Source organism: Rhinopithecus bieti, unplaced genomic scaffold (genome assembly GCF_001698545.2).
Source record: "Rhinopithecus bieti isolate Rb0 unplaced genomic scaffold, ASM169854v2 scaffold_62808, whole genome shotgun sequence".
Lineage (NCBI taxonomy): Eukaryota > Metazoa > Chordata > Mammalia > Primates > Cercopithecidae > Rhinopithecus > Rhinopithecus bieti.
In genome coordinates, this window is record NW_016824893.1 from 349,911 (window position 1) to 365,452 (window position 15,542).

Below are 15,542 nucleotides of genomic sequence, written 5' to 3' on the forward strand. Positions count from 1 at the left end.
TCACTGCAACCTCTGCCTCCCGGGTTCAAGCGATTCTCCTGCTTCAGCCTCCCGAGTAGCTGGGATTACAGGCACTTGCCACACCACACATGGCTAATTTTGTATTTTTAGTAGAGACGGGGTTTCACCATGTTGGCCAGGCTGGTCTTGAACTCCTGACCTCGTGATCCAGTCGTCTCGGCCTCCCAAAGTGCTGGGATGACAGGTGTGAGCCAATGCACCTGACTAGAGCTGGAACTTTTTGACCCTTCTGAGCTTTTAGAGCCGGTGTCTCTGTGGATATAATCATCTTCTCACTCTACTTGGTAGGTGTTTCTTCTATTTTAGGAGCTGGAGCTTTTTGACTCCTCTGAGATTTGGAGCAGGTGCTGCCTTCTGGCCTGTGGCTTTCTGGGGAGGAACCTTCTGGACTGGAGCCTTCTTACCCGCAGCGGTCATCTTTTTCACTGGAACTTCAGCAGCAGCTGCAGCAGCAGCTGTACCCCTTAGCAGCAGGTGTTTTTTTAGGAGAAGCTTTCAGGAGAGCTGCCTTTTGAAGCTTCTTGACTTTACTCTTGATGATTCTGTTCCTCCTTTTCTTTGCCTTCATAACTTTAAAATGATCGAAGTCTGTCATCTTGGCTTTCTGGAGAAGCTTTCAGGAGAGGTGCCTTTCGAAGCTTTTCTTTTTCTTTTTTTTGAGATGGAGTTGTGCTGTGTTGCCCAGGCTGGAGTGCAATGGTACAATCTCAGCTGACTGCAACCTCCACCTCCCAGATTCAAGCACTTCTCTGCCTCGGCTTCCCGAGTAGCTGGGACTACAGGCACCCACTGCTACGCCTGGCTAATTTTTGTATTTTTGGTAGACACGGGGTTTCTCCATCATGGCCAGGCTGGTCTCGAACTCCTGACCTCGTGATCCACACACCTCGGCCTCCCAAAGTGCTGGGATGACAGGCGTGAGCCACTGTGCCCAGTCTTGAAGCTTCTTAACCTCATGCTTGATGATTCTGTTCCTCATGTTCTTTGCCTTCAGAACTTTAAAATAATTGAACTCTTGTCATTTTGCTTTTCTTTTCTCTGGCTTCCATCTCCTTGGCCCATCGTGTGACTACACATTCTGTATCGATGTGTAGCTTCTGCCAGGCCTGTTGGACGTACCTCTGGTGGGCAGGGTGTGGAAACTTGAGGAGGACATCAGTGAGCTGCCTCTGCTTGAAAGTCGTGGCCTGTCTCCTCCTCTGAGTTCACGGTCCATCAGCCAAAGCCCTGTTCTCATCAAAAACATCTACATTCGCAACCAGTTTTCCAGCATGAGGTCCAAATCTGCTGCTTAATTCTTTTAGAAACTTTTATTTTGAACTCATTTTAGACTTGCAAAAAAGTTGTTTTTACAACTTTGTAACATTAGATTTCCTTAATGTAAACATTTCACATAACTCTAGCGCAATTATTCAAACCAGAAAATTAGCTTTGGTACAATACTATTCACTATAGATTTCATTTGAATTTCACCAGTTTTTAAATTAATATCCCTTTGTTTTCTGCATCAAGATCCTATCAAGGATTTCTTATTGTGTTTACTCCTCATTTCTCCATAGTCTTCCCCAGTCTGCGGCAGTTTCTCATGACCTTGACACTTTGGAAGGGCAGTGATCAGTTATTTTATAGAATATTCTCTAGTTTGGATTTATCCCTGCTGTCTTTAACTACAGATGCATGTTCTGGGTCCTGCCTTCTTCCCTTATCAAGCAGCAGAAGGCCACTGTCTTCCAACACTCTTACCTTCTGTGCAGAAGTCTGAGGCCAGCCCGCTATTTTGTTATCTTTAATGAGCTTCTTCCTAGATCGGCATGCAGAGAAGCCTAGGACGCATATGGCCTTCGTTTTCCTTTTCCTGGTGTGACCCAGAGTAGCAGCTGTAGGGCCACCCCATGGAGTGGCTGTAGCAATGCAGGGTTTGCCTATTCCTTCTTCAGCCCTGCCTCCCTCACAGTGGGTGCCGAAGGACCTTATAGGAGATTGTACAGCAGGAACCCCCTACAATTGCAGTTACATAGCAGGGATCCTGTGTTTATTTCTCAGGTGCCACCTACTCTAGAGATGCTGGTGCTTTGCCAGGTTGGCTTCGGATGTGCTGGGCACCTCTTCATTCAGCATCTGACTTGGTGCTCAAGTTTTACTGTACTTGGCAACCATCTCCATATGCACTTGTGTCTTTGTGACAGATATTTACTTATTTCATCAACGTTACATTCACAATTTTGTTTCTCCTCCTCTTTGAAGTCTTCTGGTGTTTTAAGAGAGAAGAGGACATTAAAATCGTATCCTTTTATTTTCAGTGTGGAAGCTGCCATTGCAGGCCTGTTAATGGGTAGGTCAGCCCTGAGGTCCTCTAAGGTGGGTGTCTTATGTCAGAGATGGAAGCAAGCTGAGGCAAAGGCCCTGTAGAGAATGTGGCTTGTTCAGAGCCCCTCATCACATACTACTTTTGCCTTGATGAGGACCTCCGGAGCCTACTCATGGAAACTGCTTCGTTAATGACTGACCTCCACCTATCTACAACATGCACTCACTTGCCCTACAAAGAACCCCAAATACAAAAGTGTGGCAGGTGAGCCTCAATATTGATCTGTCTTTCCATCAACAATAACTGCCCTTGGTTTTCTAATTAAGCCATTTAGAGTATGAGTGACTTAGCTGCCTTTCTTTATGAAGTGGAAAATAGATTTGTAAGTCATATTGCCTGAAGTTTTTGTTTTGCATGCCATATGGAATCTTGGTTCCCCACTGTCACTTCCTCAGGAAACATACATTACTGAGGACCCCACTGGGAGTTGAGTGCATTCTTCTACATACACAAAGCTGAAAACGGGGTTAATTTTCAATGAAACTATGCTTTGGTATGTTACTTCTGGCTCATCGTGAGCTAGCTAGGCTTTATGGCCTTGCCTTAGAACGTACCATGTGCCAGGCTATTTCCATGGGGAAGTATACTCCAGCTCTAAATTACTGCCTTAACACACTAACTGGTTAATTGCACAACCTGTTTCTATGCTGGACTCTGCCTATGGGGTAAGACAGTACTAACGTGCTTGCAGAACACTCCAGCTCACCCTCAGCTGGCAATATTAGCTCAGGAAATCTCTTGAGCATAAGCACCACATGTAGCCAAGGAGTGTAGTGGAGGTGACAGAATCTGATGAGCTGGGCATATGTAGATTCTAAGGGGCTTCCTTATTAGTTGATTGTCCAAGCAGAAGATTTGAAAACCATTTCCTTTATTAGTAAAGGACAAAGCATAAGCAATATAAAATTCAAAGGTTTGCTTATTTCTATATCATGAGTGGGAGATGAGTGCTGGGAATATTTGGAGGATGGAGATCTTTGAACTTAGCGTTTAACTTCTCTTTCTTTATTATTTCCATCTGAAAATTGGAGGTTAAAACTAAGTGTTATTTTAAAATTATCTGGAAGGCCTGGAAGATAGGCATGTGAAGCTACATCAATTAGAAACTTGTAAAGTAAGAAAAGATGTTACTTTCCGTACATTCTCTTCATCCTGCAGGCTCTGCTTGTCTGATCTTATTTACACAGGTTTTAACTTCTGGAAATGTTATAATTTTAGTTCATTTAGACCTGTATGTTTTCTACTGTAGGATATTCACCAGCACAATGGTGTCTTGAGCTCTCAATTAAACATACACATTCTGAATTTGCAAACCCCCTGTTTGATGTACTCTCAGAAGATGGAAATGGATCATTAATGATTTATTTTCAGTTTAAAAAGTAGCAGATAGTATGATAATATTTTCATGAATATTTAAACTTAATATAAGTGTGCCGTATCAATTGTGTCCTGAGACCTTATTAAAAGTAAAGCGTTCGTATTTCAAGTGCAAATAAATTTAGAACATACATAGTGTTTAGTGAAAATAATTACATGCACACATGCTCTACTATGCCATCTTGAGGAGAGGGTAGCATTCAGCATTCTGCTCCTGAGATGTTTGACTCAGTAAACTGTTGTCCACTGTGTCCCTGTAAAACACAACAATATGCTTCTCATCCGCTGCTCTGATTCAAGTCTTAAGAATAAAACAGAGTGTCAACTACCCAAGTTGCTGTTCCCACAACATAACATACAGATGCTCAGGCTCAGTACAAAGCAGCTGGGAGAGGCAGGTGGGGCTCTGGAGAGCCCAGAGGTCTTAGAGAGGGACCTGCATGGTACCAAGGAGAAGAAACATAAAAGTTCTAGACTCTTCCACTTTTGTTGGGTCAGTATATTTGATTTATTTATTTATTTATTTAATTTATTAATTGAAACAGGGTCAGCCGGGCGCGGTGGCTCAAGCCTGTAATCCCAGCACTTTGGGAGGCCAAGACGGGCGGATCACGAGGTCAGGAGATCGAGACCATCCTGGCTAACATGGTGAAACCTCGTCTCTACTAAAAAATACAAAAAACTAGCCGGGCGAGATGGCGGGCACCTGTAGTCCCAGCTACTCGGGAGGCTGAGGCAGAAGAATGGCATAAACCCGGGAGGCGGAGCTTGCAGTGAGCTGAGATTGGCCACTGCACTCCAGCCCAGGCGACAGAGCGAGACTCCGTCTCAAAAAAAAAAAAAGAAAAAAAGAAAAGAAATAGGGTCTCACTCTATTGCCCAGGCTAGAGTTCAGTGGCAAGATCTCAGCTCACTGCAACCTCTGTCTCCCAGGCACAAGTGATCCCCCAACCTCAGTCTCCCAAGTAGCTGGGACCACCGGTATGTGCAACCACACCTGGCTAATTTTTTTTTTTTGGTAGAGATGGGGTTTGACTATGTTGCCAGGCTGGTCTCAAACTCCTGAGCTCAAGCAACTCACTCGCCTTGACCTCCCAAAATGTTGGGATTACAGATGTGAGCCACCATACCCAGCCACAACTTTTTAACATGTTTTATATATTTAGGATTCCATATTGTGTGTGTATGTGTGTCTGTGTGTGTGCGTGTGTGTGTGTGAAAGCAGGATTTTGCTGCAAAAAAGGTTTAAATGGAAAACACTCAACCTAGATCATGTGAGCTGTTGTACCTGAGTCATCATCTGATGACTGATGGCTGAGCAGAGGATTGGCCAAGCAGGCTGCTGTCCCAAGTCCTAGATGACCAGGGACCAAGGACACGGTACTTAGTGTCAGGGAGCTGGGATGAAGGTAGGGTGGGCTGGGATGGCGTGTGAGCTCACAAGAAGGAGCTCAAGGAAATTCTAAAGATAGCAGCCGGTAGTAAAGCTGAAAGCTAAATTGAATGAGACAAGTCAGTGAAATTTTCAGTCTGAAGAGATGGGTCAGTGTAAAAATAAGTCAACAGGATGAAAATAAACACCAGACCAAATTGGTTCAGAACAGAGGCCAGAGGATGAATGTGGATCCACATCACAATGAGACAGTCTGTAGCCACAAGCAGAGCAAGCGTATCCATCAGGCACACCAGGTGCAGGGATAGGCAACCAATATACTTTAGGAGCCTGTAGATATGTTTTAATTTGTTTTTAATTGGAAGAAGAGAAAGAATATAATCCAGTCTGGAATATTATCTTTTTACCAATGCAATCATAAAATTTAATTCTTAATGTTTTGAAGAAGGAAGGTGTCCATAAAGGTAAAATGTCCAAGTTTCCAAAAGTCATGTAGCCTCAACCACAGGAACTTTTAATAGAATCTCTAAGGACTTGTCCATAACTCGGGAGGCAGCAAGTAAGGACATCCAGGTAACCAGATAGCAGGAGAGAAACCAGGAAGATCGTTAATTAGGGCCCTGGGCAAACAGGACAAAAGGTTGTGCAGGTGAGGACTTCTCACCTTAGCTGGATGGAGAAAGGTTCAGGATGCGGAGAAGGTGGAGAGAGCCTCATCAATTAAACTATGCAGTGCAATAGGCAGAAGAATGTGGCATGTCTTGAGACAGCCAATCATCACCTGCTTAACTGCTAAGAGGGACACAGTGTGAGGGACACAGCGTGAAGGACCTCACTTAGAAGAAAATGCCCCTGACAGTGTGAACAACTCTCCCGATTAGCTTGACGCTCTGCAGTTTCCTGGGGTTCAGGACTTTAGTTCTCAAACTAGGACAGTCTCATCCTACATAACATCCTAGAATACTCTACTAGCCTGACATTAGACTACCTGCAAAATCTTCCTAGGAAGTCTCAGGTCATTTTTCTAAACCAGTGATTATCAAATTTGAGTGCAACATAATTACCTGGCAGATTTGTTTAAAGAGAACAGTGGGCTTGCCCCCAGAGTTTGGGATTCAATAATCCTGAGGTGGAACCTAAGAATTTGCATTTCTAACAAGTTCCCAAATGATGCTGATGCTGCTAATTCCAAGACTACACTTTCAGAACCTCTGGTGTAAACTGTGTAAGTTTCCCCCGCAGACTCAGTAGAGTGAAGGCTGGAGCCGTGTCTCTCTTGCTCACTGCATCCTTAGAGCACAGCATGGTGCCTGATAATTGTTAAAGAACCCAGACCTGAGTGCCCAGAAGGAACCCAATCATTCAGACTTTTAATTAGAGAGGTCACTTATCGTGTCTTTAGAAAAAAAGTGTTGCTTTTGTTGCTGCTTTTTTGTTAAACAGTTTCAGATACTTCATGTCTGAACGTTCAGGTTTTTCCCTGGGAGCTACGTCTGCTCAAGTATTTGCTTTGGAATTTGAACCAGACTTCAGGAGAGCACTGGGTCTGCTTTTTCAGTTCATTTTCATTGCAGTAAGAATATTGTGAAAAGGAATCATAGTAGGCATGGGTTACATTGTTGGTCATCTAAAAATAAATGTGGTCTTAAACTGACTAAGCCAGATTTTGAGGAAATGTGCTGTCAGGTCATTTTGATTGCCTTGTTCTGTCCATGAGTTTTGATAATATCCTGGAGAAAATGTATATTCCCACCTTGAGGCATCTTGAGCACAATAGAAGCCTTGTCCTGTGCTTTGAAATGTTGGAGGCATAGTTTCTCTTTGGGCAGTCAGGGTGTGAGGGCCTAGACTTTGAGATGTGGAGACACCTATGATTTCTAATGGTGAGTTTATCTCTTTCCCAAACACTAAGGCTTTTGGCATCTAAGCAGAGATTCTGATTTGGAGCTTGAGCTTTAGGAGAAGCTATTTCTAATAGTGTTTTATTAATCAATTAATTGATTTATTGAGCTTCTACCATGTGTCATCTAGTGTTCTAGATGGTAGGACTCTAGCAGTGAACAAGAAAAGATACATTTCTAGCCCTATTCTAGTGGTAAAGAGATAAAATATACATGAGAATGTAATAACATATGAAATAGTGATAAGTGTTAGAGGAAAATAAAGCAGGAGAAGGAGGAGGATGGGTCACTGTTACAGGATATTCCTCCTTGAGGAGATGACATTTGAACACAGACCTGGATGTAGTGAGTGAGAAAGTGGACCCTGCAAATTCCTAGGGTCAGGGAGTTGCAGTCCAAAGAACCAGTGAATTCATAGACTCTTGGGCAGAATTGGGTCTATGAGCTTAGCTCTAAAATGCCCTGCATGGAGGTCAGAGTTGAAGAGAGGTAGAGGGAAAGTGGGAAAAGGTTAAGAGAAGTAGCCAGGAGCCAGGTCATGTCAGGACTGAGAGGTCATAGTAAGGACTTTGGATTTCCTTGAAAGTGGGATGGGTGGCTGTGTGCTGTGGCTCACGCCTGTAGTCCCAGCCCTTTGGGAGGCCGAGGTGGGCAGATCACAAGGTCAGGAGTTCAAGACCAGCCTGCCCAAGATGGTGAAACTCCATCTCTACTAAAATACAAAAAAATTAGCTGGGCGTGGTGGCGGGAGCCAGTAATCCTAGCTACTCAGGAGGCTGAGGCAGAGAATTGCTTGAACCCAGGAGGTGGAGGTTGCAGTGAGCTGAGATCGTGCCACTGCACTCCAGCCTGGGCAACAGAGCCACAGCAAGACTCCGTCTCAAAAAAAAAGGAAAAAAAAAAAAAAAAAAGGAAAGTGGGATGGGAAGCCACGTGCCCACATAAGTGGAACAGATTGTGTATTATGCAATCATGTCAACAATTTAAATTCTGAGTTATGGCATTACAGGAACTTAAGAAATGAACAGGGTGTTATTATAGCCCCCATGGAGTCTATAATCCAGGAATGTGGAATTCAGGAAAAATTAAACAGATTATACCTTCTGTCACTTTAAGTGACGTATTTTATGGTCCTGGGTTATCAAGAGTAAGAAAAATTGCTATGGCAATTTGTGTAAAACAAAAAATTATAATTATCAGATAAAGTAATACTTAATTTTATTAATTTGATTCTAAATCATGGGTTAATTCCATCACAAGTAGTCAGTATTGCAAACTGGTAAGGGTAAATGCAGAGTACTTTTGCCACTTTTCCTCATTTTCTCTTGGGTGACAGGCATTGCTGGTCAATTACACCACCTTTCTCCTCTTATGGTCATTTTCAGAGTCCTCTTCAACCCAGGAATCTAAGCAGCATCTAGCCATCAGCTAGAGTTCAGTGCATGGGCACATTTATAGACGTATTTACTATCTGGGGAAGTAACTGGAGACGGGGGCTAAATTGACCACTTTCAAGCAGTTGTTATGCCACTGCATCTATGAATCTGTTATTTCAACAGAAATCAATCAATTCAGTGAAAATGTGCAGCCAGTTGTTTGGTGTTGGATGTAGAAAAGTAGTTCATTTTCTTTTGCCCCTCTGTACATAAAAAGAGAAGTAGATGAAATCTGAAGAAAAGAAAAGAAGGCAGAAGAAAATTTTTGAGAGGCAATTCTAGCATTCCGGAAGTTGGCTTTAAAAGCTCACTAATATTCCAAGTAGAATATTCCAAGCTGAACACAAAATGTGATTATATAACCTTCAGTGATGAAAGCGTGGTCTCTTCTAGAAATTAGATTTGTTGTTGTTTTTATTGTTCAGTGTTTTATCTTGAGCTATGACAATATATACACTACATAAATTAATATATTTAATACATTCACTCCTTCATAATCAGGATAAATATATTCAGCTACATAGATGACTAATTTATTCATCATTGCTCAAAATAGACTTTCAGGTCATTAGGTGTCATACAGCTAAGAAGAAAGGGAAATTAATTGGAGAAAGCACTATTTAAAGGAAATCCTGCAGAGCCTGAGGCAGGTGCTCAGTAATTGGAGAGATGGTAAGGATTAACCCATCATTATCTGCCTTTATTTTTCAGTAATAAAGGCCTTCATTTCTCAATCAATAGTAGTGCTCAAATTTTTAATTAGTTTTGGTGTTGAATTTATAAAGACAATATTTCCTTAAAGCTTGGTAGCTTAAACTATTACTTTACAATCTATTACTTGAAGGAGCATTAAGCTCTTCAAGTATTTTACCATCTACCACTAATAACCAAAAGCTTGTTCTTGAAAGTATCTATTTGAATATAAAACTATATTTAATGCAAATGATAAACCACACAGATGTACTCTGTATCCTGGGGAGTCCGTAAGAGTCTTATGGAACGTTTCCACCATAAGGACCTTATCTTATCTCTTGTCTTATGCCCTGATTTTGTTTGTGTAGCTGACCTGTCAGATGCAGTGACAGGTGGGGAGTTAAATAAAATCAATGTCCTGAAGTGTTGTGTTCTAAATTTCTCTTGGAAGTATAAGAAAATTGCTCCCTTCCAGAGCCTACCCTATCCAATTATTGTTCTAAAAAGGAATTTTTAGCATAAAATATTAGAATTATAATCTGCATGATGAGTTTTTGATTCCTGTTTCATTTTCTAACTTGTAAGTAGGAACACCAAAGTGGCAAAGTGTGCCAGCTGATTATTTCCTGCTTCCTTTCTCTTTTAAAGATAAAGCCAATGGTGTGTGTGTGTGTGTGTGTGTGTGTGTGTGTGATTATAGGAAGAGGGTACTAACCTAAGTAACTTTAGAAATAAGTGGAGTCTGTAAGACTCAAGGTCGAAGAAACAATTTGTAAGTCTTGTGATCTAGTTGATATAGGTGTTTCCCACTGGATAATGGATTAATAATTCTGATACTACCACACATGTGTACTGGAATTGGATAGTTAAGTAAACAGGTGACAGGTGGTGGGCGCCAACTTCTTTTTCACTGTTGGAGTGGAAGGTTACTAGATATAGGTGGAGGAGGCTACAATGATCTGTGGTATAATGGATAAGAGTTGGAGACATGAGTATGAAGTCATATTTGGCTTAATATAGGTACAGATGCTTATATATAGAAATGCCTACAGATGTGTGTATATGCACAGATTACTATGCACGAATATATTTCCTTGCCCTGTCAGCTGAGAAGCAGTGACACCCCAGAAGCAAGAAGCACACGTAGAGCTCAGATCTTTGTTTCTAATACCATTCATGAGCCAAAGGACTCTGCAGAAATGGCAGACGCAAAGATTCGGGCAGGAAATAAGCAAGATGATTCTGTAGCATCTTGTAGTGCCATAAAGTAAGAAATTGCTAAAATAAAATAAAAGAAAAACCATTCTTTACACACACACAATAATGGGAATATGTCAAAAGAACACAAAGCCAATTGGAAGAGCTTCCACTGGTCAAAGATGGAAGACTTTGAACAACAACAACAACAACAAAAATAAGTAAAGTTATATTGGATTATAACCCGAAGTAGAAAATAAATGTCCATGAGTCCATATTGATGTAAATAAAACAAATGAATGGAATATATTAATCTCCTGTACAGAAGAATTCAAAAGAATTACCGTATATACCTTGCACTCAGGAAGGTAGAGCATGACTCCCTATTCTTAAAATGTGGGCTGCTATGGAAAGGGGAAAAAGCTAGGGTAACTACAATGAGAAACCTGAGAAACCTATCTTATTCATGTATTCAAAGTCAGCATGATGAACCATGTTGATAGGTATGTACCTGGGATATAGTATTATAAAAATGGCACTTTAATCTCTGTGATCTTCCTCTCCAAAATACATAATCCCAGTCTGTTAAAACAAACAAACAAACAAACAAACATCAGCTGAATCCCAGCTGAGGAACAGTCTACAAAATGCCTGACTGGTACTCCTCAAAACTTCAAGGTCATCAAAACCAAGACAAGTCTGAGAAACTGTCACAGCCAAGAGAAGCCTAAAGAGGCATGACAGCTAAATGTAATTTGGTGTCCTGGAGGGGATCCTGGGAGTGAAAGAGTACATTAGGCAAAAGCTAAGGAAGTCTGAGTAAAGTCTGAATTTTAGTTGATAGTAATGTATCAAAAATGTACCATACTACTGTGTTGATAATAGAGATAACTGGGTGGGGTATAAGGGAACTCTGTGATACCTCTGCAATTTTTCTGTAAATTTAAAACTGTACTAACATAAAAAAATTAAAAATGAATACAATTAAAACTTGCACATCTAATTCAAATGCTTTATTAAATGTGAATGGATATTCTTCTGTTTTCATGTGCTTTGTCCTAATGCAATTGGTAAAGTACAAGAAATTGAAAGAGAATAGAACCCTTAATTACTTACTGAAAGTTATGTCTGGCTGCCTTTTCTATGTCCTCTGTAAAGCAATTAAGAACATTTTAAATTAAAGTTTAGCTCCGAAAGGAACATTGTACATGAAAATAGGGACAAATATTTTCTCCCGTGTTTCCCCACTCCTGCTGTAAAACAATATAGTCACCTAATAAAAAATATTTTTATCTACTATAATCCCAAATGAATATTCTTTAAGTATCTAGTAAATCAATGCAGGCTATGTTTGGGTTATCCTCCTATAGCTGTGGGATTTAAACTGGCAAACTGCATCCTTATGAATGCTAGAAAAAAAATGTTCAAAATACTTAATAACCCTTTATAAAACTGTAGACAAAAATGGTCTTTCTCATTTAATTATAAAAAGAACAGAAATATTCAACATACATTTAAATATAGTCAGAAGTTTCATTGGCTTTTGCTAGATAGTGTAACATTCACAAAATTTCTTTAAATGTAAGGTTGATGGTTTCATTATCAAACATATAAGCCAGAGTTCGATATTCTTTTTTTCCAATGCCTATTATTTTGGAATATTTTGAAAAGTGATGTTCTTTGTGTCCAGAAACATAAAGGGTTGTAATTTAAGGCACTGTATGCAGTTTGACAAATAGATTTTGACAATGGTACTCCATCAGTATTTTACTGAGAATGAAAAATGAACATCAGACCATTTTATTTATTCTCTCTAGAGCCTAGTAACCTATTGCTTTGCTCCAAGGGAAGTCCTAGCTCTTCTAAAGAATATGGTCTTTTTTAACCTCTCAGGGAAACTTTAGTGCCATCTGTCTACTTTTTATTTATGCTTTAATAAAAGCCTTCTAGTCAATCTAAGGCTGGTGGTACTTAGCTAGGGCAAAGCTCAGTGAATAATGGTCCCTTTCAGGACACCCCATTTTGATTTCAACCGAATGGATAATGATGTCTGACATGTGCCCTGCCAGGAGGAATGAAGGTTATGCTCAAGCATCAGCCTGTCCGCGGCCTTCCCGTCAGGGTACAGCTACATCCTCCATCACCTCTGCGGCTCGAAGGAGCGTGGGCCCAGGTCCCAGCTACAAAATGACGCTATAACTGACCGTTCACTCGCTGCATCATTTGCATAAATCCCTCCACTGATTCTCTCCACTAATTTTCTCACCTAAAAAAAGAGCAACCCCCCACCCCACCTCCCAAGAAAATTAGTTTCCTTCCTTCTCAGATTCTAATGGCCTCGTGGTACAAATCCAGGTTTAGGAATCATAAATCGTATGCCATTCTTCCTTGTGATGCATTTGGGAAGGAGTTGTGAATACAACTGATGGGAGCGCAGTGATGTGTGCAACCGACAGGCAAGTGCGAATCTCATTAGTGTTAAATTGTTATGTAAAATAATGATCAAAAATGACATGCTTGTTTTTCCTGGCTTGCCAAAAAAAAAAAAAAAAAAAATTCTAACACAAAAGTCTTAACCTTAAACCTTGAGAGGTACTTAACGCAGTCTTGAAAAGACATTGCTTGTAAGTGAAGGATGGAGATTGAACGCTTATTACTGATTATTTCTAATGATACTCCCAGGTATGTTTGAAAGGTTACCTACTGGTGCTATATTCATAGCCACAATTTCCTAGGCAATCAAGTTGATGATGATTTTACAGAATCTTAGATTCTGTATCTTAGGAACACAAGACAGATCTGAAAGATGCATCCTATTAATTTACAATTTTCCTTAGAGACTAATTTTAGCTATGTTATATTTATCTACAGTGATGCTCCGCATAATGACGTGTTGGTCAATGATGGAACACATATGTGTAGGTGGTCCCATGAGATTATAATGGAGGTGAAAAATTTCTATCACCTAATGAGGTCATAGCCAGTGTAACATCTAGTGCAATGCACTACTCATGTGTTTGTGGTGATGCTGGTGTAAACAAACTCACATATATAAAAGTACAGTGCACTGTTACAGACAGTACATGATACCTGATAAAGATAATAAATAAATATATTACTGGTTTATATATTTACCATAGTATACTTTTTATCATTATTTTAGAGCGTGATCCTTTTACTTGTATGAAAAAAGTTAACTGTGAAACATCCTCAGGCAGGTCCTCCAGGAGGTATCCAGAGGAGGGCATTGCTATGACAGAGAGGACAGTTCCATGCACGTTATTGTCCCTGAAGACCTTCCAGTGGGACAGGATGTGGAGGTGGAAGACAGTGATATTGATGATCCCGACCCTGTGTTGGCCTAGGATAATGTATGTGTTTGTGACTCAGTTTTTTAAACAAAAAAAGCCAATAGAATAAGGATATTAAAAAAGAAAATATTTTTGTACAACTGTACAATATATTTGTGGTTTAAGCTAAGTGTTATTACAAGAGTAAAATGTTAAAGAAAATCAAGAAACTTATAATACAAAACAGTTGTAGTCAGCTAAAGTTAATTTATTATTGAAGAAATAAAATTGTTTTTACAAATTTAGTGTAGCCTAAATGTACAGTGTTTATAATCTACAGTAGTGTACAGTACTGTCCTAGACCTTCACATTCACTCACCATTCACACACTGACTTACCTAGAGCAGCATTCAGTCCTGGAAGCTCGATTCATGATAAGTGCCCCCTTATAAGGATGTGCCATTTTTATCTTGTATATATATACATAAATATATATATACACACATATATATATATATATATATTTTTTTTTAAGGGTCTCGATATGTTAGCCAAGCTGGTCTCAACATCCTAGCCTCAAGCAATCCTCTAGCCTCGGCCTCTAAAAGCAGTGGAATTACAGGCATGGGACACCATGCCTTGCCTTTACCTTTCCTATATTTAGATATGTTTGGACACAAAAATGCCCCTGTGTTACAATGGCCTACTGTATTCAGTACAGTAACATGCTGTGCAGGTTTGTAGCATAGGGGTAATAGATTATACCATAGCTATAGGCTATAGGGCTAGGTGTGTAGTATGGCTTTGCCATTTGGGTTTGTGTAAGTGCATTCTACGACGTTTGCATAGTAACCACAAAATCACTAAATGATGCATTTCTGAGACTATATCCCCACCACTGAGAGATGTATGACTTTGTGTGTGTGTGTGTGTGTGTGTGTGTGTGTACATGTATATATCTCACTTGTTAGGAATAAAAATGTTACAAATTTAGATGCTGTAGATAACAATATATCTGATACTGTATGTTACTACAGATGCTGTGGAGATTAGAAAGATAAGAATGTCATGACCAACTTTTTATACCACTAAATATGAAAATAGGTGTAATATACAACTTCCTAGCTAAGTATGTTACCAAATCTGACTAATATATGAATGTAATTTACCACATTAAGAAATAAAGAAAGCAAAGTTATATGATCATCTTACAAGCTTCAGAAAAATCACTGGTCACATTCAACAATCATTCAGGATACAAACTTATAGCAAATTAGAAATGGAAAAGAACTTTCAAAACCCAATGAAGGACATCTACAGAAACTTACAGCAATATCATACTCACTGAAAAGATTTTAAAATGAGGAACAGAGGGGGCAGAGCAAGATGGCCGAATAGGAACAGCTCCAGTCTCCAACTCCCAGCGTGAGCGACACAGAAGACCGGTGATTTCTGCATTTTCAATTGAGACTCCACCTCTGGGGACAGGGCACAGCTAAACAACAACAACAAAAAAGCAGCAGAACCTCTGCAGATGCAAATGACTCTGTCTGACAGCTTTGAAGAGAGCAGTGGATCTCCCAACATGGAGGTTGAGATCTGAGAAGGGACAGACTGCCTGTTCAAGTGGGTCCCTGACCCCTGAGTAGCCTAACTGGGAGACATCCCCCACTATGGGCAGTCTGACACCTCACACCTCACAGGGTGGAGTACACTCCTGAGAGGAAGCTTCCAAAGGAAGAATCAGACAGGTACACTCGCTGTTCAGCAATATTCTATCTTCTGCAGCCTCTGCTGCTGATACCCAGGCAAACAGGGTCTGGAGTGGACCTCAAGCAATCTCCAACAGACCTACAGCTGAGGGTT

General features: G+C 40.3%; 1 pseudogene; it reads right to left on the reverse strand.

Annotated features, from left to right (window-relative positions):
- Positions 1 to 318: 318 nt before the first annotated feature.
- On the reverse strand, positions 319 to 2,336 carry LOC108522464 (60S ribosomal protein L14-like; annotated as a pseudogene).
- Positions 2,337 to 15,542: the final 13,206 nt, after the last annotated feature.